The following is a 24,670-nucleotide window of genomic DNA, read 5'->3' on the forward strand; positions in this document are numbered from 1 at the left end:
TAGGTTATTTAAACTTAAATTAGGTAGAATTAAAATTTTAAATTCAATTCCTTATGCTAGCCACATTTCAGGTAATTAGTGGTCACATGTGGCCACTGGCTTACCATATTGGACGATGCACAGATAGAATATTTCTATCATCACCGAGAAGGCTATTGCCTCTTAAAGCATCACCCACAGGTCAGCAGCATCAGTCACTGGGAGCTTCCTAGGAATGCGTACTCTCAGGCCAGCACCCAACCTACTGAATCAGAATCTGGATTTTAACAGAATTGAACAAAATCTCTAGCGTCTTCCTCAAGTTTGTAAAGCACTGCTCTTAAGCTTACATTCCACTCATTCATTCTTTCAACTAATGTGTATCAAATGCCTGGCATGTGCCATGTATGTTCATGTGATAGAGAGCGATCAGGGAAAAACATAGCAATGTCTACAATTCTAGCTGGAGGAAGCGATCATTGCGCAAGAAAACCAATAGGCAAGCTCAGTTGAGAGTGAAAAAAGTAATACAGGAAGGAGTATTTGCTAGAGAGGCACTATGGGGGTGGGGCTGCTACTTTAAATTGGGAGGGAGGGTCAGAGAGTATCTCTCTAAGGAGGGGACAGTTGAGCAGAGCCTGAGTAGCAAGGAGCTGGCAGGAGGAAGATGGGGGGTGGTGTGTTCTGGACAGAGATAAAAGCAACTACAAATGCCTTGAAAGTACATTGCCAGATTTAGCAAATAAAAATACAGAATGTTCACTTAAACTTCTGCTAAACCATGAATAATTTTTAGTATATCTGGAATACTGCATGGACATACTTATCCTAAAAAAAGTATGTGTGGTGTACCTGAAATTCAAATGTAACTGGACATCCTGTATTTTATGGAGACCTTACCTGAAAGAGGACCAAGGAGGGAGCTGAGTTGGAGGGCCACAAGGAGGAGCAGGTGATCAGGGTAGTCAGAGGGCAGGGTGCCATGAGGAGGGCTGGGAGATATAGCAGGGCCCCAATCTTGGGCTACAAAAAGGCAAGTTTTTAAAAACAAAATGGTCACCAAAGGACTGTACTGACAACTGCTGTTTCTTCCCCTTGATGAAATCACTGGCTTTACCTTCCTGCAACCCTATGGTTTCTGGGAAGGGCTTCTTGGAAGATGAACAATTGTCCAGGCTGTTACGCCTGGGTGGTGCTTGGAGAGACCTCGGACCACTGGTTGACCTGCCTGAGCATAGCGTGCAGTATATATTGTTTGGCCTGAGCTTTTAAGTGCTCTTTCCCTGTTTGTTTGTTTAATTCCTGTGCTTTTGTATGTGATCCCCTATAAATCTCGGTCTCCTTAAGGACCATGTTTGACAACTTCATTTCCCCCCAACTGGAGACATTTCCCCTGCTAAGGGTCAAAAAGACTAATTATCCTAAACTGAGTATTGGAGACACCCTCAGGCCACACATGACCCAGAAGTGCCTGATCCCAGCCATATGAATAGAAGAATACAGTCAAGCAGACCTGGGCCCAGAAGCAATGATGTCCTCAAAGCCCAACTGTATCCTTGTCAGAAAATAAACTCCTGGCCCCTTCAACAACAAATGTGTGGAAGCTCATTGTAGAAGAGACCCTAAAGGATCTTCCATTCAAACACTTTAGTTTATGCATGAGGAAACTGAGGCCCTGGGAGAATCATGATTTGCTGAAAGGTCCCAAATGTATGATAGGGCTGGGACCTGAGCTCAGAGCTTCCAAAATCTCTGTCCCATGCTCCAAGTTGGGTTTGGTGTGGGGGGATGTGGGAAGGGCAACAAAACAGCAGCTGACTCTCATAAAGTGCTTTAACACTTAAAAAGTACTTCTTTGTCTCGTTTGAGGTGGGTACAATTTCCATTTTGCAAGCGGGGAAGCTGGAGCTCAGAGAGGTTAAGTGACTTGTCCAGGATCACCCAGCTGTTAAGGGATAGGACCTGGAGTAAAATGCAGATTCAGGCTCCTTGGTCTGTTTCCACTGTAACCTGGAAAAGCAATGAGAGTAGCACACTGGCCACCAGTGTTATTGAAGATCAAGGGCTGGCAGGTGTGAAGGAAAGGTGGCTTGAGAAATCAGAAAGAAGAGGGCTCACAGGGAGCCATGCTGGCACTTTGCATGCATAATCCCCTTCAACTGTCACATCAGGTTTACACTTGAGGAATTGAGGTTTGGAGAGGTTGGGTGGCCACTAACCACTCAGCTGATTAGTAGCAGAGCTGGGACTTCAATCCAGATGTGTCTGATTTGAGATCCTCACCACATCCCTAACTGGGCATGAGGAAGGTTCAGAGAACATGTGAGAAAAAAGGATCAGGAAGACTTACAGGGACAATGAATGATCCTGGGGGAGGGGGAGGGTGGGACCTCTTCCGCCCTCTCCACAGCTGGCCCTGTACTCTGCATGCAAATATTGTCCCAGAAGCATTAGCTAAATCCCCTCTTCTTTTTAAAGTCTGTAGATTGGCTTGGGGGCCGAACCATGGCTCTACCTGTGTTGCTAGTCAGTTCCGCCCTTGGAACTGCAGTGTTGGCCCCCTGGCTTCTCTGGCCACACCTAACAGATCCTCCTTCCCCCTGAGCTGCCTCCCCCAACTTCCAAAGACCACCAGCATGAGGCAGGAAACAGAGCTGGATTGTCTTGTTTTCATGCAAGAACTTGTTATATCTTCTCCTGCCTCCCTCCCTCCACCTCCCAGCTTCTAATTTTGTTTCCAAAATAATTGTGAGGTTTTTCCCCAACTGAGGGTCCCTGATTGACTACTAGTAGGGAAATTCCTACCAAGGCTCCCCTATCTTTTCTAATCAACCATCTTGCTTGTCTGTTGAGAGAGGGCAGCATCACTGAGTCTTCTCATTTGCCCTGGTACTTGAGTCCTCATGAGTAGTAGGTTCTCATTAATCTTTCCACCCTGGATTGACAGTGCAAGGGAGGAAGAGGCAGAATTATTCTGTGGGGCTGTCATCACTAATGTTTCCCTTGTTTAGATATCTTTTGTAGCTGAGGAATCTCTCAAGCCTGGCGTCTGGGACATTCCTCAGAAGCCTCCCCATTAGACGAGTCACTGGATGACCCTCTTATCCTTTTGGGGAATGCTGGGAGTCGGCACATCTGTTCCAGGGACTCAGGGTTCACACATGGTCAGTGGAGCCTACTGTCCACCAGCCAGCTGCCATATTGTTTCTTATCGTCCTTGGACAGTGTCTGCAATCCTCATAAAAATGAATGAACATTTGAGTCCAAGGGAATATTAAAATGTTGTCAGAAAATGTAATTAATATTTACTCCAGGCAGTAAAAGCCAACACCTGGGGCATAGGAATGGAAGATATATGGGAATTCCTCACATTGTTTTTGCAATATACCTATTGATAACTGAAAATATCTGACAATGTGTTTTAGATAGATGGACAAAATATGTTTTACAACCAGACTGAGTAAGTGAGCAAGAAGAACATGAAGAACAGTGTGGAGCAGACAGGCAGGAAGTGAAGTGATTAAGATGAGGGCTTCGTGGTCAGGGATGGTGGGGTTGGCTTATTGCTTTCCAATGGAAGAGCTCTCATACCTTAAACAGGTTACTTAACCTCTTCAAGTTTCAGTTTTTGTCACCTGGAAAACGTCAACCTCCCTACAATATCAGGAGATTAAATGAGATAATGCATGTACAATATTTAGGATGATGCCTGAGGCTTCATATGGGGTCACTAGATGGTAGGAAGAGGGCAAAAAGAGACACAGAAAGTACAAAGTCTTTCCTCATCCAATCTCAATGATTTCTCAGTCTCTGTCTTTTGAGGCCCCAGACCCTACAACCAGAGACCCCCCACATTGTTATATTCAGGCTCTGGCTTTGACTGGCAGTGCCTGAGTGATAAAGTAGGCTTCCCATAGGATGTTTCCTGACATTCCCACTGTTCATCTTAAAGGGCCAGCAGGAGGGTGCTTATGGATCCTTCTTAGCTTGTGACCTTGGGACCATAGTCAATCATTCATTCATTCATTCATTCAACAAAACCTCACTGGGTAAGGGTAGTGGGAACCATGGACCAGGCACTGAAGTTGGCATGGGGATATAGCATGGAACAAAACTGACCTGGTCCTTGACCTCTGGCTGCTTAAATTCTAGGAACTTAGCCTTTCCCTCTGATTTTCTCTGGCTCTCCTCCTCGGCAACACCCAGGCTTAGTCATTCTTCCAGAATGCAAAACCCCCTTTACTGCAGCACGCAGACAACGCAGGCACACAAAGCCACAGAAGGCAGGGCACAGTGACAAGATGTTGGCAGTTACTGGGCCTGATCATTCTTTAGCTGTGCTTGTTGGATATAATTCGGCCTTGGGAGAAATTCAGGGTAGCCAGTGGTACAAAGCTGAAACTACCTCATCTGCAAATACTTCAACTCTAATTGGCTGTCCCACCCACCCCACTTCCATGCCCACTATATATTTTTAAGCTAGTCTCTGCCCTAGACTATCTTACTTCTCTGTCTGCAATCCCTATCAGTCTAAAACCCTTTTTCCAAATTACTTTCCTTTTGTAATCAAATATGCCCTCCACCCTGACCATCCTGCCCCACCTTCACCCTGCCTTCCCAGTCACAGCCGCGATACTCACCTAACTCCACCAAGATGTTCATGCTTCCTAGAACCTTGGATACCAATTAATCACAAAATTAGCAAACCTGCCCAGCTTCTCAATTGGCAATTTTTCCATTCATGTGTTCTACAGGAAAACTAGAGTAGCAATTCAAAACAACACACACTAAAGGAGAAAGAATTTTATTTCTTTTTTTTTAATTTCTCTTATATCTGCATTCACAATTGTTAGTAAACCTCTCATTTGTGAAAACTCTTTACCTTGAATGTTCTCAAAAATATATTGCTATTGTATCCCTTTAGAATACCAGATCAATATTATTTATTGAGAACTGCTTGTGTTTTACGACCTATAGAGGAAGTCTTATATATTCTTCACAAATAAGACCTGCAATATGCCCAAAACTATAACTAAGCACATACTAAAGGCTGGGGCTCCAGCGAGTTCTGTATGGTGAGATTATAAGACTCAGTCTCTGAAAAGTGAATGGTCTGTGTGTGTGTGTGTGTGTGCGCATGTGTGTTTGGCCAAGCCAAAAAAAAAAAAAGATATTTACCAATTATTTTGTGATTTTTTTAATATCATAAAAAAGGAGTCTCCATTAAACCTAAAAAGAAAAAAAAAAAAAAGGAGCCCACCTAGGTTCTGGACTCAGACACAGTCCAGGTCTTACTCTCCTTTCTACCATGAACTTGCTCACGGAATTGGCATAAAAATAAAAATAGAGAATAGATATAAGTTGATTACCACAGTGCTTCAGTAAATGGTAGCACAGAATGCTACCTGTGTGCCCCCAAATCTATTTTCTTTCTTTTGGTGACATAACCTTGATTTTCATCTGAGCCTATAGACTTCTTTATAGCTAGGTGCAGCCATGTGACTAGGCCAATGAGTTCTGAGCAGAAGAATTGTATGAAAATTCTCAGGAAGTCTCCCTAAATAGAAGAGATACTCTTCATCATCTTCTGCCTATTACTGGTCTGGACTCTAGATATGACAGCTTGTGCCCCAACTGCTATTTTGGAGCATGAGGTGGAGGGCCACACTCTGAGGGTAGCTGGCATTACAGAGAGCTAAAGAGCGTGGGTCCTTGATGAGCAGGGAACTGCCATTACAGCTCTGGACTTCCTGAGGATTTCTTTTCATAAAGCATAAATTAATTTTTCTCATATTTAAACCATTACTTTTTTAGGTCTTAGTTTCCCTGGGTGAAACTAATCCTAACTAATATACTATAATTATTATTGTCATCATTATTTTACTAGTACTAGTCCACAATCCTGCTCACTCACAGATTCCTTTTTTAGGCCACTAGAAACAGCCTAAATGTCATCCATAGCATAATGAATTTTGCCTTTGTTCTGATCTCTGTTGCCAATCTAATCATGCCTTTAATGTGGGGACCCCTGCATCCTCCTAGCCCCTGAGCGCATGCATGGTATCCCTACTACTTTTCCTCCTCTGCTTCCTGATTCTGAATTTTCTAATTTCTAAATTCCCTATTCTAGGTCTTTCCCCACTTTCCATGGCTTTTCTTGAAGAATTCTCAACTGACTGGGTGGGACTCAAGTACCCTGAAAGCAGAGGAGCGTTTGGGTGAGATAGAAAGGAGGGGGAAGCATGCCAGGTTGGGAAAAAAAAAAAAAAAAGCAAAAGGAAAAGCAGATGGAGCATAATTAGGGGAACTAGATATGAAGTGGCTGCAGATTTCTGCTGAGGGTGGTAGGAGAGGAGATTGAGTTGGGAAGAGCTGGGTGGTGGGACCCTATTATGGGGGGTCTTCACAGCGCAGTAGAGGAGTTTGGACTTGATCCCAGAGGAAATAGAGAATCACTGCAAGTTACTGAGACGGGGCTGCAACACAAGGCAAGTGATGCCTCCAAAAGAATGAATCTGGCTGAAGTGTGCAAAACAGATTGAAAGCAGGAAGAGCCTGGAGACAGGGAGACCAGTATAAATCTTCTACCCAGTAATCAGATGGTCAAACATTGTCAACAGACTTTGAAAGAGGCCGTATGAGACAGCAAAATTAAAGTGTAGTGATTTCAGTTAAACAGAATAAGAAGCCTTAAACAAAGTCTTTCCCCAGAACTTCTGACACAGAGAAACTAGTAAGCTTCCAAATAGTGAAAATTGGTTCAATCCTTTTGGAAAAAAATTTGGCACTATGGATCAAGAGCCTTAAGAATGTTCACACCCTTTGACCTAGTAATTCTACTTTCTGGGAATGCTGGGGAAATAATCCAAACTACAGAAAGAAAAAAAAAATGCATGGAGATCTTAATCACAACACACTTGATAATAGCGAATAATTAGAAATAATCTAAATGCTCAGCCACAGAAGGATGGTTAAGCAAACTGTGGCTCTCAGTTACATGTCACTCAGCCATTAACTCTGAGGAATAAGAAAACCAGACAGATGACATGAGAATGCCTGTGACATAACTGGAGGAAAGTAGGATGCAAAATACATTGAGTGTATATCATACAACACCCTCCCCCATTGTAGAAAAGTAATATTCTGAATTACTCTTGGTTGTTTCATTAAAGTGTGAGGACTATAGATTTTGTTTCTTCTCTCGTAAAAAAAAAATGGTTTTTTACCAATATGCTTTTGTTACATCTATACTTTTAATGATAGGGAATGTCAAGGAGAAGTCCTTTTCATTCCGCTCTGAATTGTTTGGCTTGATGAGAAATTATGTATGACTTGTATGGTTTTTTTTTAAATGATTTTTCAAAAAATGTAGATGATTTTTCATTTTTTGTTTTTTTTAAAGATTTTGTTTATTTATTCATGAGAATACACACACACACACACACACACACACAGAGAGAGAGAGAGAGAGAGAGAGGCAGAGACACAGGCAAAGGGAGAAGCAGGCTCCACGCAGGGAGCCTGACTCAGGACTCGATCCTGGGTCCCCAGGATCACACCCTGGGCTGAAGGTGGCGCTAAACCCCTGAGCCACCCGGGCTGCCCAGTAGATAATTTTTCTCTTTCTTTCTTTCTTTCTTTCTTTCTTTCTTTCTTTCTTTCTTTCTTTCTTTCTTTCTTTCTTTCTTTCTTTCTTTCTTTCTTTCTTCTTTCTTTCTTTCTTTCTTTCTTTCTTTCTTTCTTTCTTTCTTTCTTTCTTCCTTCCTTCCTTCCTTCCTTCCTTCCTTCCTTCCTTCCTTCCTTCCTTCCTTCCTTCCTTTTTCTTTTTTTTTTTTTCAGTAGATGATTTTTCAACGACATATATTGATAAAACTGGGGAAGCCTTGAGAAATTCTCATGTCATCACAGGCATAGATACTTCTATTCATCTCCTCTATAATGTGGTTTTTAAAAAAAGGTATAGGGGGATCCCTGGGTGGCGCAGCGGTTTGGCGCCTGCCTTTGGCCCAGGGCGCGATCCTGGAGACCCGGGATCGAATCCCACATCGGGCTCCCGGTGCATGGATCCTGCTTCTCCCTCTGCCTATGTCTCTGCCTCTCTCTCTCTCTCTGTGACTATCATAAATAAATAAAAATTTAAAAAAAATAAAGATTAAAAAAAATAATAATAAAAAAATAAAAAAAAAATAAAAAAAGGTATAGGCTTTCAAGTGTGTGTGTGTGTGTGTAGGGGGGAGAGTCTGAGTTTGAATCCTACCTTAGCTAGATGACCATGGCTACATCATTTGTGAAGTAGGGAGTAATCCCTTCCTTGCATAATTGTTGAGGAAACCAAGGGAGACAAAGTACAGAGAAAGAGAGAGAAATCTCCTTAGCACAGAGCTTTGCATTTAAGAGACCCACAGTAATGGTGGCTTTGAAGATTGAAGGCTGTTATGTTCTCCCTTCTGTTTTCTGTATCTTGCAGGTGGGTAGCTGTCAGCTTATGAGGTCACCATCTGAGGAAGGAGACAGAGCTCTGAGTAGTTTCTTCAGCTTCAGTCACCCCATGCCTCTGGGCTGCTGTTACCTTGACTTTTCCCCACTGTGATCCCACCAGATAATTTTGGCTCCTTTATCTACCGTTACAGGGCTTTTCTGACTGGACCATACTTTTGTAACAGTGTATCATGAACTGATTTTACAAGACAAAGTTTATCTTCAAAAGGAAGTTTTATTCTCCCTATACTCAGCCAGCGCATATTTAAGAATGGTTTATGTTTTCAACATTAATGCTGGAATATAAAGTGACCTTTGTTTGCTGAGATCATTCTGCTCTACCTCCCTTGACCCCAGCTTTATGCGAGTCCCAGTTTTACAGCCCTGCTCAGAGCTGCACAGGTTTGTGCAAGATGCTGTACAATTTTAAAGGGTCACTGAGATTAGAAGAGAGACAGAGGAGGAATAAGACAAGGAAAACTGGGAGACCACATAAGGCAGAGCAAGTTAATGCCAAAAATGATTTTGGGGGCATGCTAAACGGCACCCCTAGTCTCCTCAACATCCTGCTTAATAAAACTTTTACTCAAGCATCTTTTCTAAGTTTCTCAAGGAGTACTTAAGTGTGGGAACCCATTCAAAACCTTATTAAAACCCAGGGAGATGATGGTTATTGGCTCTGCGCGGTCAGCCAAGCCTGCTGGTCTGTCCGGGGATGGCACTTATTGACTCCCCAGCGTTCCCAGCATACCAGGCACTGATGCTGTGGGAGAGAGGAAGTCCCTTCCTTCCCCACCCTGGATTCTGTTCTTGAGCCAAGCATGTGGCCAGTCTGAGAATAAAAACACCGTTTGTGACTCTTGCACTATAGACACTGCCCCTCCAGAAAGAGGGAAGCCAAGAGCCATGGTCACATGAGAGAACAGAGCTGGGCTTGGGACCCTGTTCTGTTCCCTTCGCAGCTGCCCCTAACCCCTTTGGCCTGGGGCTTGCTCACTGAGTCATTGGTTTCATTTTCCAGTCAGCAGTACGATGTGGTGAGCTGACTTAGAACGAAGGTTGTTGAATTCCTGGTACCAAGTACTAACTAGGTGTTTAGTGATGTTTGGTGAATAAATGAATGCATGCATGTATGCATGAACAAATGAATGAAACTTTTTGTTTATTTCCACACCACCATTTTCACTCTTTTCCTATCTTAGCTCCCACTGGCAGATGAAAAATTATGGCTATTTGTTGCTATGTGTCAGGCCATCTTTCCTTGTTATTGACTTTTAAAAGAATTATGACTTTAAAAGGAAAAATACCTAGAACATTATTTAAATACAAACAAGGAGTCTGAATTCTATAACCATGTGGAGCAGAATTGCCCTGTGAATGGGAACCCCAGTGCTGAACTGTGACGAGAAAAGTTTACTTTCTCAAATAAAAAGAGAGAATAAGGAAGGGAGGATGGCAAGGAGGGAGGGAAGACAGAAAAAGAAAGAAGCAGAGAAAGATTGAGAAGGAAATTTGAGTTCTGGCCCTTTGGCACAGACTTGGCCATTCATGGCTTTGTAACCTTGATCCTTGGTCTTCCCCAACTGAGATGTTGACAGGTCAGTTCTCAGACCTTTATGAGTGCATTTGAATCATGGTGGTGGTGGGGTGGTGGTGGGGAGTTGTCATAGTCTTTGCCAGGATGGGGATGGGGCCACTATTACAAATGCAGATTCTCGAGCCCCTCCTCCAAAGACTTTGACTCTGGCCCCGGGGCCCTAGGAGGGTAGCCGTTCCAAAAGTTCACTTTGAGAAAACAGGACCCAGTGGTCTCAGAGAGGATGTGGCTCTGACTCCTGGAGGGACTGGGAGGTATACAGTATTCCTCACCTTTTGGCGTAATAGCCAACCACTTTGGGGCATGCTCTAGCTCTGGTTTAGCTGGGAATGACTTGTTGGTAAGTGCTGGAGGCAAAGGAAATGGTACATTAGCATCTTAGAGACTAGCAGACTCTCTCACCTTAGGCTTTGCTACCTTGGTTGTCAGGACTTGTTTTCTTTTTTTTAAACCCTGGCTTTTTTTTTTTTTTTTTTTTTAAGATTTTATTTATCCATGAGAGACACTGAGAGAAGAGAGAGGCAGAGACACAGGCAGAGAGAAAAGCAGGCTTCATGCAGGGAGCCCGATGTGGGACTCAATCCTGGGAGTCCAGGATCACGCCCTGGACTGAAGGCAGGCACTCAACCACTGAGCCACCCAGGCATCCCTGTCAGGACTTGTTAAATGGGATCTGGATTAGTGCAAGTGTACTGGCTTCCAGCTGTACTTACGTGTATGGAGTAGGACAAAAATAGGACCTCCCATGTAAGGGTTACTTTGAGCATTTACCCCTATATGATCTCATCTGACTTCAGGGCATAGATTTTCACTTTCGTTTCAGTGATAGGGAAACTGAGATACAGAGGCTTCTTGCTAGAGAATCTACTGCTCTTTATTGGCACACTCAGGAAGATTTCAGATCTCCTAATTCCTGGTATCAGGAATGGTTTTCCCAATGTACCATGTTGCAGAGAATTGTTTATTTATTAAACTAAAGGACTGAGGAATTATTAGCAATAAATTTCTAAAACTTCTTACTTAGCCAGAATATTGATAAAGTTCCAGTGTAGACAGAGATTACTGCTCTAATGAAATTAATGATGAAAATTCCTGGGGGTGCAGCCTGTGCAGTCCAATCTTGTGAGTGGGCACAAGCATATGTAATATATATTTGCATACATGGGCTTCAGAAAAGAGATGGAAAGGGATATATGAAATGATAACAATGATTATGAGTAGTGGAATTATAGGTGATTTTTATTTTCCTCCTTTGTACTTTTTATATATTCGTTATATTTTCTATAATGAGTCATTTTTAAAAACTTATTTATTTGACAGAGAGAGTGAGAAAGCACAAGCAGGGGGAACAGGAGAGGAGGAAGCAGGCTCCCTACTGAGCAGGGAGCCCTGACACATGACTCGATCCAGGACCCCGGGATGATGACTTGAGCCAAAGGCAGATGCTTAACTGACTGAGCCACCCAGGTGCCCCTATAATGAGTCATTTTTAACAGAAAAAATATACATTTAATATATCTCTCTGTGTTGATAGATACTTGAGAGTTTCCAAGATGCATTCATGTATTTGTTTATGGATTTTGTTCTTACTCCATGAAAGTACTCTGAGCAGCTATTATTTTATTATCCCCATTTTCAGAGGAAGTAACTTCCCTGATGTCACACCATATAGCTTATAAGAGGTGGACAGTGATGTGAAACCCACCCTCCGGTGGCCTCTGCCTAATACAAGGAACCAGAAAATGGGTCTTTGCCAGTGTCTCCACCTTCATGGTGCTGGGAGCAGCCTGCTGCCCAGGGGAGGGCAGACATCCATGCACCGGTGAGATGGATTCTTTCAGTCAGCATGGAGCCTGTTGAGACAGAAGTGTGGGTGCCCTGCTGCAGGGCTCCAGGAGGAAGGCCAGGAGGGACAGAGGCAAGTGTCCCTTGCAACACCGGCGAGGTTAAGCCACCTCGCTGTCTGGAGGGTGACCTGAGCATGTGGCCCACCACGCCCGGATGCTATGTGGCAGAGAGAAGGGAGGTGGTGACACTGAGGCTGTGCTGTGCTTCTCTGAGGATGCCACTCTGCCTGCCCAGAGATTGTAAATGACTCTCCGGTGGTATTGGATTTCTTTCCTTTTAACAAAGAGCTAGCAGTCCCTGGACTGCAGAACAATGGATTGAGTCAAGGGAGGAAAAGAGAGAGATGTGGGACCAAGAGGCTGGTGTGGGAACAAGAGGGGCCTGGGCATATAGCCAGCCCAGCGGGCATGTCCTGTGTCACTCGACTTGCCATATAACTTTTATACGCCTGTTGCTTTGTTTTCAAAATGGTCATGAAGTTCAGGATGTTAATGAGGCTTTTCTCGAAGGATTCTTGTAAGGTTCAAATTGATTCACTTGCTCAACAAATTATTATCTACTGTGTTTTTGAGATCCTGTTTTAGGTGCTGTGGGTAGAGCAGTAACCAAGACAGAAATAGGCCCAGGCTTCATTTGGGGAGGCAGACAATAAGCAGGTTAAGTGTATAATAAAACTTTCAGACTGATGAGTTCAATAAAAGACATAAAGCTGAGTGGAAGGCATAAAGGGGTAAAGGAAGCTATTTTATTTTATTTTATTGTTTTTTTTTTTTTTAATTTTTGTAATGCCTACTCCCAGTGTGGGGCTCAAACTCACAACCCCAAGATCAAGAGTCACACACTCTGCCGATTGAGCCAGCCAGATGCCCCAGGAAGACCTCTCTGGAGGGGAGAGACCAGAGCAGAGGCCAGGAAGAAGTGAGAGAGTGAGTTGGGTGGCATCTGGAAAAGCGTGATGCAGAGTGGATTTAAGCATGACAACGGATGTGATAGTCCTGGCCTATCAAATGGGAACAGAAAGACCCTCCAAAGTGGCCACTCCTCACTGGTCTCTTGGCTCTCTGACAACTAACAAAGAAGTAAGCAGTCACAGAAATACAACAATTAAATTTGACATTTCCACCGGTCCCGGAGTCCTACTTGTGAGTGCCATCCCAGAAAAAGAAAATACTTTCTTCGTGCCTCTATTAGAACCATGAGCATCTTACATTTCATGATTTGTTTAGATGTTGGTCTCCCCACTGGGACATGGCTTCTGTGGACAGGAGTGCCTCTCACTTCTCAGGGTTCCTGTGGGGTGGTGGTGAGTCACATAGCCTTAGAAATCATGGGTTGGAATCCTGGTTCTGTCATGTACTTACTGTGTGAATTCAAGCATGTTGCTTACCTTTCTGAGCCTTGCTTTGGTCATCTGTGAAGTGGAGGCATGTTTGGTTTTTTTTTTTTTTTTTTTTAAGATTTTATTTATTTATTCATGAGAGACACACACACAGGGGGAGAGAGAGAGAGAGAGAGAGGCAGAGGCACAGGCAGAGGGAAAAGCAGGCTCCATGCAGGGAGCCCGATGTAGGACTCGATTCTGGGTCTCCAGGATCAGGCCCTGGGCCGAAGGTAGGCGCCAAACCGCTGAGCCACCCAGGCTTCCCAGTGGAGGCATGTTTATAGCCAATTCACAGGGGTGTTGTGAACAGGCCCTAGTACATAATAATTGTAAAATTATAAATTGCTCATTGACAATGCCCACATTCCAGATGCCTGCCATATAGTAAGTGCTCAATACAGTTTGTAGAATGAAAGCTTTAGCATAAGAAAATGCTGCATGAAGAATTTCACACTCCTCTGCTGCTATTGCCAGGGGATATGCAGTGCCACCAGGAGGGACATTGCCATTGTCTTGGAACACCTATAAGACAGGCAAGGGGGGCAGCCCCAGTGGCGCATGCGGTTTAGCACCGCCTTCGGCCCAGGGTGTGATTCCGGAGACCCTTGATCGAGTCCCGAGTCCGGCTCCTTGCGTGGAGCCTGCTTCTCTCTCTGCCTGTGTCTCTGCCTCTCTCTCTGTGTGTCTCTTATGAATAAATAAATAAAATCTTAAAAAAAAAAAAAAAGGCAGGCAAGGGAGTTAAGTCCTCCAATCTAACTCCTGGCCCCAGGGCCTGTTTTACCATCTTGTTCTCAGATGGAAAACATGTCAAGCCATTAACTTGGTAAGAAATGATACAGTGCCTGATCTTTGCCTGGAGCTAAAAAGCAGCCATTTGCTTCCCCCCTGCTACTGGCTATCTTCCAGCTTCTGCACATGGGGTATCCTCTCTGCCCTTTCTGGAGCCATAGGTGGGGCTAATACCCACCCCACCTTGGTGCCGTGTTGTAGTCACCTCTGTGATTTATGGAAAGCAGTCTTAGAATGAGGTGAACCAGGCAGAAGATAAAGCAGAAATCTCAGAATTTGGCCAGATATAAAACATACCCTAAGTTGACATGTTCCAAAGGTGAGCCCAGTAAGAACCATTTTGGTTCATAATTACCCATGTAATTATGTGGCTTAGAAAAATTGAAACAAGCAGTTCATGGTCCTGGAAAAGAGGATTTGAAGGGAAAAGGGAAGAACCACTCAAATGGAAGAATTGGGTGTTTGCATGGCTACAATTGGTTGATGTCAGGAGGCAGGTGGGGACTGGGAGTGGATTCTGAGTGGCTGGCAGGAGCATCTGCAGAACAAGACCTTAGCAAAGTATCTCCCTGGGGATTTCCTCCTTGCTTGCTCTAATTAACAAGCAACTGCCAGCATTTTATTTGCTTCCCTAAGACCCAACCCTGGCATGAGGAAATAATAGCGACCTTGAGAACTTACCCTCACTCTGTCTTGTGCAACCTGATGTAATGCAGATTGAATGTGTCTTCTCCCGTTTCTCTGAGTCAGGACTGGGGGAACTGGAGAGTGTTTATGTCTTCTAAAAGGTGGGGAGGTGACCTGGAGGGCTGATCCCCTTGCTCTCCCTCCTTGCCCTCCCCTTGCCCCATTCCTTGGGTTCTTTGTCCAGGCAGGCCAGACTCAGCTGAGTGACCCTTGAATGAGCCGCATTACTGACCTCTGGTGAATCAATGCCGGGAATTTGGTGTGTGTAGTTGAAGTGGGCCGCAGATCTAGGCCAAAGTGATGTTTTACACTGGAGGGCTCTGTTAACACCATGTACATGAAACTAGGGAGAAAGTAAGGTATAAGGATCCCCAAAATAAGAGTCCAAACTGCTGGCTGACAGCTCTTGGCTGTGTGACTGTGAGTGAGTGCCTTAATCTTTTCTGGCATTTTTTTTCTTCTGTAAAATGAGGTACTAATTCCTGCCACACCTAACACACAGGGTTCCTAGGAGAGTCACACTTGAGCAAATATACAACGTGTGATGAACGTACATGGCGGGGATTCCTGGGTGGCCCAGAGGTTTAGCGCCTGCCTTTGGCCCAGGTTGTGATCCTGGAGCCCCAGGATTGAGTCCCACATCAGGATCCCTGCATGGAGCCTGCTTCTCCCTCTGCCTGTGTCTCTACCTCTCTCTCTCTCTCTCTCTCTCTCTCTCTCTCATAAATAAATAAAATATTAAAAAAAAAGAAAAGTACATGGCTCTCCTCACAGGGTGGTTGTGAGGCTCACCCAAGCAGTTAACTCAATGACCAGCACATAATAGACAATAAAGCATTGTAAATAATTCTCTTTGTTGCTCATCAGAATTCTACATATGCAAATGTGACCTTAGACCACAGAGCCATATAAAATGTGAATTCTTATTTTCATTTTTATTACCTGTGGTTATACTGCCACCTGTTCAGCCCAGGGAAATACTTCCCATCCAGGTGATTTTAGTAATCCCCCGTCATCTTCCCTGCATTTGCAACTCCTCAATTCAGGCCGACACAGTCTCTTCCTCAAACATCATAATAATCTCATTGTTTCTCTTAAAGAACAATGTCTTTTTTTTTTAGATTTTATTTATTTATTCATAAGAGTCACAGAAAGAAGGCAGAGACATAGGGAGAGGGAGAAGCAGACTCCTCGCAAGGAGCCTGATGTGGGACTCGATCCCAGGACCCAGGGATCACGACCTGAGCCAAAGGCAGACACTCAACTGCTGAGGCACCCAGAAGTCCCGACAAATAATGTCTTTTATGGGCATATGACCTCAACACCCTCTGGGTTGGTCTTTGATGCAAACCCCCTTCTCTGCTGTAGGGATCAGCTGTCTCTTCCCCATACCTCTGCTTATCCCTTGAGCTGTCACTGCCGGGTAGTCTTGTCTTTACTCTCATCTTTTCTCAGGCTCAACCTTTCACAGGCCATACCAGCTCCTTCCTTTAGGAGACTTCCTCTAGTTTACCTACCTCACAGATCCCTCATCTTGTATGAGCTCAGTTTATGTTCTATGATTTTGCTTTTGCCTACCCATGACTTTTTAGCATGCTTTGAGCCATGTGGCACAGACTAGGTCTTTGGTTACTTTTGAATTCCTGGCTGGCACCTAATGGGGCATGGAGACAACATCTGAGGAGGTTGTCCTTAACTGTGAGACTCTCACCTCATTGTCTACATTTTAGGCCTCTCCTTAGCAGCAGAAGTTCCTTGAGGAGCAGTGCCACCTTTCCATGAAGCATCTTATGTCAGATGTCAAGGTGAGTCCCTACCTCCCACCATACCCAGGGAAAGCTTTAAGCTGGTGCCTGCAAATGGTAAACCCTGCATGACTCACAGCTGTCTTACTCAAGCATAATTGCTTTCGTTTTCTAATTTGGCAGGGACCTTGAAACCAAAAGAAACCCATGCAAGGGGTCTGTTAGAGCCTCGGTCAGTGTCTCTTCAGCAAACTGAGATTTTTCTCCTAGTTTGGTTTTCTGTGTATATCTATAGACAGATGCCCAGGCTGGGTTCCCCTTTCCTGCACCTACCTCTCCATACTCTGGTTTGGTCTATACCTCCCTGGGAAAAAGCAGTCCTAAGCTCCATGTGCAGATTTGCTCTCAAGTTTCTCTTCCCCTCTTTGATTTCTGTTCACTTGGCATTTGTGTGTGCACTTGACACTTGGTACAGATATAGGATAAGTAGGAAACTTTCTTCTCTGTAGAGTCTTACAAGCTGGTGGAACTTCCTCCCGCACTGGTAAGAGGCTTCTAAAGAGGGACCCTGGATTCCTGCTCTCCTCTCTGTTCCCCTAAACTTTTTGGGTTAAGGACCACTTTGAGAATATTTTGAAAGCTATGGATTCTCTCCCCAGAAAAGGTGCACATATATCCAATAGTTTGCATAAAGCCCCAGGGGGTTTATGGACTCCATGAAGCCCATCCATAAACCTATAGGCCCTGGGATAAGGAACACTTCTGGGCTTAAAAAAGAAATTAACAAGGATGAGAAGAGGAAAAAAATCTCCTCAAAACAACCTAAAAATGGAACACAAATAGGTGAATGAACCTAACTATATTTCAGATAAATAACATTACCTTAAGGAAGGGAGAGTAAACAAACAAACAAAAACTAATGAATATTGAATTCTAATTGAAGGAGTTTTTCCTATAGTGACATGGGTAACAATCTTAAAATGTTTTTTTTGTGTGTGTGTGTGTGCTGTAGAACTGAGCAAATGAATAAATATACTGAAGATAATGGGAGCCAGTTCTTGCTGTTGGAGAAGAGAGTTACAAATATAAAGAGAAGGAAGACTAAAATCAAATTTACAGTATTGGGATCCCTGGGTGGCACAGCGGTTTAGCGCCTGCCTTTGGCCCAGGGCGCGATCCTGGAGACCCGGGATCGAATCCCACGTCGGGCTCCCGGTGCATGGAGCCTGCTTCTCCCTCTGCCTGTGTCTCTGCCTCTCTCTCTCTCTCACTGTGTGCCTATCATAAATAAAAATTAAAAAAAAATAAAAATAATAAAAACTGTCAAAACTTTATAAAAAAAACAGTATTGAATTAAAATGGGAGGTATCTATGTGAGTTCATGGTTGTGTGTATGTACAGATATAGAAGTAAGTTATTTATATAGATATAGATATTTATACTTATATTTCTTTGTTCTGTCTGCTAAAAAGACATAGAAGTGGACACCCAGTAGCACTGATCACACCTGGCATCTAGATCTTGGTTTCTAAATACCTTTCTCCACTAAAAAACCAGGACTCCATGGAAAAATGGCTGGTTCCAGGGCTCAGAAAAGGAAAAACAAGATGAACCTAAACTAATCATGTTGTTCCAGAAGTCAAAAAGGTGCTAAAAAGATAGTGGCAACATATCAAAAGGACAAAGGAGTCAGAAGAGGTTCCCACTGGTCAAATCTGGGGCAATTTGAACATTGAATAATAATAGTAGCATTCCCACAGAACATTCATAGAATAAAATAAGAATCTATCAACTCATAATACCCAGAATATATAAAGAATATATACAACTCAACACCCAAAAAATAAATAATCCAATTTTAAAATGGGCAGAACACACAGACATTCTCCAAAGAAGACATGCAGGTCAACAGACACATGAAAAGATGCTCAACATCGCTCATCATCAGGGAAATGCAAATCAAAACTACAATGAGCTACCACCTCACAGCTGTCAGAATGGCTAGAATCAACAACACAAGAAATAACAAGTGTTGGTGAGGAGAAAAAGGAACACTTGTACACTGTTTGTGGGAATGCAAACTGATGCAGCCACTATAGAAAACATTATGGAGTTTCCTCAAAAAGTTAAAAATAGAACTGCCCTATGATTCAGTAATCACACTACTGGGTATTTATCCCCCCAAAATACAATAAGAGTAATTCAAAGGGATACGTGCATCCCTAAGTTTACTGCAGCATTATTTACAATAGCCAAGTTTTGGAAGTAGCCCAAGTGTCCATCAATAGATGAAGATAAAGAAGATGTGATACACACACATACACACCATGGAATATTATTTAGCCATAAAAAGAATGAAATTTTGCCATTTTCAACAACATAGGTGAAGCTAAAGAGTATAATGCTAAGCAAGATAAATCAGAGAAAGACAAATACCATATAATTGCACTCATATGTGGAATTTAAGAAACAAAACAAGGGAAAAGAAAAGAGAGACACACACACACAAACCAAGAAACATACTCAACTATAGTAGAGTCTGATGGCTACCAGAGGGGAGATGGGGGCACTGAGTGAAGTGGGTGGAGAAGATTAAGAGTACACTTATTGCAATGATCACTGAGTAGTATATAGAATTATTGAATCACTATGTTTTACACCTGAAACTAATATAACATTGTATGTTAACTAAACTAGAATTAAAATGGAAAATTTTAAAAAAAGAATCTATGAACTCGTACTAATATAAATAATAAATAAGAAGGGAGAATTCTCTCATAGGAGAATATCAACAAATAAATGTAGAAGGAATAATCAAGTTAGAATATCATCGTTGTACAACCATTAGTAATAATTGACATAGACAAGAATCATCAGTAGATGCTACAACTTGGAAGTTTGATGAAAAACAGGATATTTACATAAACTGAAAACACCCCTCTACAAATTACTTATTAGCTACAAAGGGAAAATTAGTAATTCCATCATGGGCTAACCTGGTGAACACAACCATAGACAATGAGTCAGTTAATGATACCAATAAAGAGATAAACTGACCTCATGTGCCTCCTGATATGATGCCCTGAGAAGGACTCAGTATCATTTCTGTGGCGCATCTGCCAAAACTGAATCTAATTATGAGGAACCATCATGCAAACCAAATTGAAGTCCATTCAATAGAATAAGTAACCTGCGATCAAAATTTTTTATTTTTTATTTATTTATTTATTATTATTATTTTTTATTTATTTTTTTTTCAAAATTTTTTAAAAACCTAGTTCATGACATTAATAAAAAGCTGAGGACCTGATCTATATTAAAGAAGACTTAAAGAGATATGAATATGTAGTAAGTGCAATGTGTGAATCTAGATTGGACGCTGGATCGGACGGGGAGGGATAGCTATGAAGTAGGACAGTGTTGGACCAGTTGGTGAAATTTGCATACAAACTATGGATCAGATAATAATTTGGTGCCAATGTTATATACACACACATATACATATACATACGTGTGTACATATGTATTTCTACACTTACACATTCTCTTGGGCACAAGCTGAAGCTGCAGCTCACAGGTGGAATTTCTTCTTCAGGCAAACTTCAGTTCTGCTCTTAAGACCTTTCAACTGATTGAATGAGGCCCACCCAGATTATCTAGGATAATCTTCCTTACTTAAAATAAACTGATGATATCCACAAATACCATCACAGCAACGTTGAGATTAGTACTTGACCAAAAAACTGAAGACTCTAGCGTTGCCACATAGTCACCAAAAAATGACCATCACATAAGCCCAGCATCTACCCCAGGGCCCCTACCTGTCCAGTCCATGTTTGTGGAGTGAAATGGCTCATTCCTAACCTCAGCACCATTTCCCCAGGCAAACCTCAGTGTCTGACCACCACGATATACTCATTCTACTGTCAGCAGGTGGTTATCAAGCACGGTGCAGGGGATGGTACCAAAGAGGCACGATTCTACAGATCCCCCAGTCTAGGGAGACGAAACACAGCCAGACGAGTGCAAGACAACCTACAGGTACATTCCCACATGATGCCATCAAGTCCCTTTCATCTTCTTGCAACTGCCTTTCCCAGGTTTCTCTTTCCTAGGTGATGACAGCCCCTGGGCTGGAGTTCCTTTCTCTAGCTTGCTCCCCATCCAGGTTGTCCTGTGTCTGGGCTGTTGGTGGAGTTTTCCTCAGACATGACTTCGGTCACCTCCTCCCTGCTTAAGAACCACAAGAGCTCCTCCTTAGCCGCTGAAGTCCTGTCTAAATACCTCTGTCTGGCTTGCTGGCTCTCCATAATCTGACCCTACCTGAGGGCCACAACAGCTTTTTTTCATATTTCTAAAGGATTGGGAGAGAAAAGAAGTAGTCTGATTCCGTGCTGCTCCAGCAGGCAGGAGATTGTAGGTGGGAACTATGGGGTGACCTAGGTGCCTCAACAGAAAATAGTATTCTCCTTTGTTTTTAGTGTGTGAATGTGGGTTGCATGGGTGGGGGTGGGGGGTAAAGGTGGTGTGTGTAGAGCTCCGATGATGCATAGAATATTGTGTGCAGCACCCACAGGACTTCTCCACTTACCAGTCTCAGGTGGCAGGAAGTCACAAAATACTGCACATCCAGTCTGAACATCAATTGTGTGAGGTTTCTGATAGTTTAGACAGACTATTGTTTACCCCTAAATCAATGAGGGGAGGCAATAGGAGGAATACTTTAGATTCTCAAGAAAATGCATGTTTGTTTTGAACTCCTCATGTTTGTGTGGTACGCTTGTGTTACACAGATAGGCAGGAGGCAAATTCTTTAAATCCCTGTTGGCCATGGTCAGGTATTTGGCAACTGAAGCTGGGCAGGGACATGATCCTAGAATGGAAGCAGGAGACTGTGAAGAATGAACGTTCTAACAGCAGTGAACTTAGCAACATGTCATGGATGGCCTCGAGCAGCGGGAGCTCCTGGACACAGAAATGGGGGTGGGGAACCCCCTTTCAGGGAAGCTGCAGAGTGAAGTGAGGCTCCAGGAGAGATGCTGAGCAAGATGACTTCCAAGAGCCCTTACCCTGGCCTGCCTTCTCCCCTCCCACCCCAGATCCCCAGCCAGGATTTCCTCAGTGTCTGCCGAGAGGTGGCGCCAAGCTGACGCCCCACTCAGAGCCCTCTCTGCACACCAACCTGCTCTCCTTTTTGTCATTCAGATTCCACCTACCCACAGCAATGTTCTTAATAATAAATTATTACAAGACTGCAACAAGTGACTGACAGAAAGAGCTATTGTACATTCACTTAATGGAATGTTGTGTAGCTATTTACCCTGAAGTGGTAAAGACTTAATAATGTCAAAAGATGGGCATCATATACTATTATGTGAAAGAAGCTGGTTACAGTTTGACCTGAATTTTGAATATTAACAAAATGCATAGAAAAATCCTGGATGGGACACCTGGCTGACTTAGTTGGTTAAGTGTCTGCCTTCCGCTCGGGTCATGATCGGGGATCCTGGGATGGAACCACCCCACCCCCCTGAAGCCTGCTTCTCCCTCTCCCTCTGCCTCCCACTCCCCCTGCTTGTGCTATCCTCTCTGTCAAATAAATAAATAAAATCTTAAAAATAAATAAATAAAAATGACTGGATGATGTGTACATCAAAATGTCATATTCTCTGGGTAATGGGATTGGAGGTATTCTCTTTTTATCTATTTTTATAAATTTTGTAAAATCAGCATGTTCTGACTTTTATTGGCTTTTACAAAAAATTTTTAAAAACTCTCTTCATCAAAGTAACCTCTTTCAAAAAAAAAAAAAAAAAAAACAAAGTAACCTCTTTCCCATTAACTCTGACCTAAAAAAAAAAAAAAAAAAAAAAAACTCTGACCTACACTTATCTTTCCTGTCTCTAAATCTTCTTGTCGGTGCTGTACAACTCACTACATGGCTGTATTCTTTCTTAGTGTTATTACAAGATTGTTCTATTCATGTTAGTCTTGTCTACCATTAAGAAAAGTTTTCTCTGGCTAAACTGTGACTTTTCTTGCTTTGGCATGGAGACATGCTTTGGCATGATTTCTTGCAAGGCTTAGCACTATTCTGGAATTGACCACTTGGTAGTGGCTTGGTCCTGGATCCTCATGGTGCCTCCTCAAGGGCTGGATCCTCAAGCCCTCTCAAGGGCTTCCCAGAGAGGCCCTGGACCTGGGAATGCTCCCAAACGCCCACAGTTCTCCTGGGGATGGAAGTGAAGCTTGGTTCCCGGCCCAGGTATTCAGGAACCAAGATTGTTCAACCCTATCCCACTACTCTGTCTCTATCTGCTCTAGTGATTGGACAAAGAGACCTGCAGAAACCTAAGGCCCTGTCTGAATTTCAAATCAGCTGTCCTCTAGCAGCTAGGGCACAATTGGAGGTTGGAAGGTAACTTTTGCATTCTTTTCTCATTGTTTGCGAACGACGTTAGAGCTGAGAGAATCTTTAGTGACTATCATTCTTTCAGAAGTTACCCCATATCCTAGTCTTGAAAAATAGCCCATTGCCACAGTGTCTACTGTGGTCTGGATACCATGCCAGACAGTGGCTTTGTCCAGCAGACTGCAGAGAGGAGGTCTGGAGAGGCATCCCTTTGTTCTCACGCCTCGTCTGTGCTGGGAGGCAGTGACTCCCTTACATTTTTACCAGCAAACCCTGTGAAATGGCCTCTGCAATGATTTCATTATGCTCTTTCTACTCCCTAGGCAATTCATACTCCAGGGGCTACCATTTAGCTATTAACATCTCTCTTTTCCATCACTAAACCGGAGGGGCAGCATAGCTTACTTAAATAAGGCTTAGGACAAGAGACCCTGCTGTTTCCTTGATGGTTTTTTTTCAAGTGTATTCAGACCCGATTCTCCACAGATACTTGAAGGGCTGTCAGGTGGAAGAGGGACGAGATGTATTCTGTAACGGATTTCTATTGCTCCTACAACCCTAACAGCGCCAGTCTGGCACTTTGTCTCCCTTGCCACAGTCCTGGTCCAGACCACCATGCAGCCTTGCCTGCATGACCAGGACAGCCTCTCAACAGGTCTGCCTGCCTGTCGAGTCTTGCTCCTTTAATCCTTTCTCAGAGAGCCTAAATGATCTGTTTAAGTTGTAAATCTGATCACACCACACCTCTGCTTAAAACCCTGTAATGCAAAAAAAAAAAAAAAAAAAAAAAAAAAAAAAACAACCCTGTAATGCCTCTGTATTGCCTTCAGGATAAACTCTAAACTCCTTAGCAGTGCTTTTAAGACTCAGCCCCTGCTTTGCTGTATGCCTTGCCCGGATTGTGAGCCCTACCAGGTCCCTTGCACACCGAACCCTGAACACTTCTTATTCTCTTACCTCTCTCTCTTCTAGGTCTTTGCCTAGAACATTTCCCCTCCTCTCTTCACCTAATTTGCCTTGCAGGTGTCACTTCAGATGTCACTTCCTCCAGAAGCCACCCCCAGTCACCCAAGGCCAGGCTGGGTATAATTATGCATGTTTTTGTCATTTTATCTTGTAGGTGCCTGTTTACACTGGCCTTCCTCTCCAGACAATAAGCTCCTTGAGGACTGGGATGGTTTATCATCATAATCCCAACACCAGTGTCTGACACAGAGGCACTCAGCAGTTACTGAGTGAATGAATGAATGACAGATGACATAATAAGGATGATAATGGTTGTTCTTGGAGGTAGATTTCTACTCTGTGTACTAAGGAACTTGTTAGTAACTGGTGATATCTAAACAAAGGAACAGACTAACCCACAAAGCATAGTGAAAGCCCCATCCCTGCTAGTCTCCCGACAGAGTCTAAGTAATTGTCAGGAGGGAACTTCTTCAGGAGGCAGGTTGGAGTATGTGCCCTCTGCTCATTTCTGATCTGCAGGAAGGCACAATTAGATTCACTTCTGGGAGCAAAAGATCTGGGTGGGGGTTTCAGTTCTGTACTTGCTGTGAGAACTTAAGCAAGGGGCACCCTCTCTGAGCTCTCTTTACCTGTAAAACAGAGATGATGCCTACTTCAGATTTTGTGAGAACCTAATGAAGTTGTGTATGGTACAGTACTTTGTAAAAGCCGTATGGCCAAATGAAAGATATCTTTATTTACCACGTAACCTTTAGGTCTTGCAGCTTCACTGAATAACTCTTGTT

General features: G+C 43.3%; 1 long non-coding RNA gene across 1 annotated transcript in view; it reads left to right on the top strand.

Moving 5' to 3' along the window:
• Positions 1 to 17,744, top strand: part of LOC106557940 — a 33,833-nt gene extending 16,089 nt beyond the window's left edge. The window contains exons 2-3 of the long non-coding RNA XR_005380266.1: positions 16,493 to 16,567; positions 17,520 to 17,744. This is a non-coding gene — a long non-coding RNA (uncharacterized LOC106557940). The remainder of the gene's footprint in view (positions 1 to 16,492; positions 16,568 to 17,519) is intronic.
• Positions 17,745 to 24,670: the final 6,926 nt, after the last annotated feature.

The sequence above is a fragment of the Canis lupus genome, chromosome 28 (genome assembly GCF_011100685.1).
Source record: "Canis lupus familiaris isolate Mischka breed German Shepherd chromosome 28, alternate assembly UU_Cfam_GSD_1.0, whole genome shotgun sequence".
Taxonomy (NCBI): domain Eukaryota; kingdom Metazoa; phylum Chordata; class Mammalia; order Carnivora; family Canidae; genus Canis; species Canis lupus.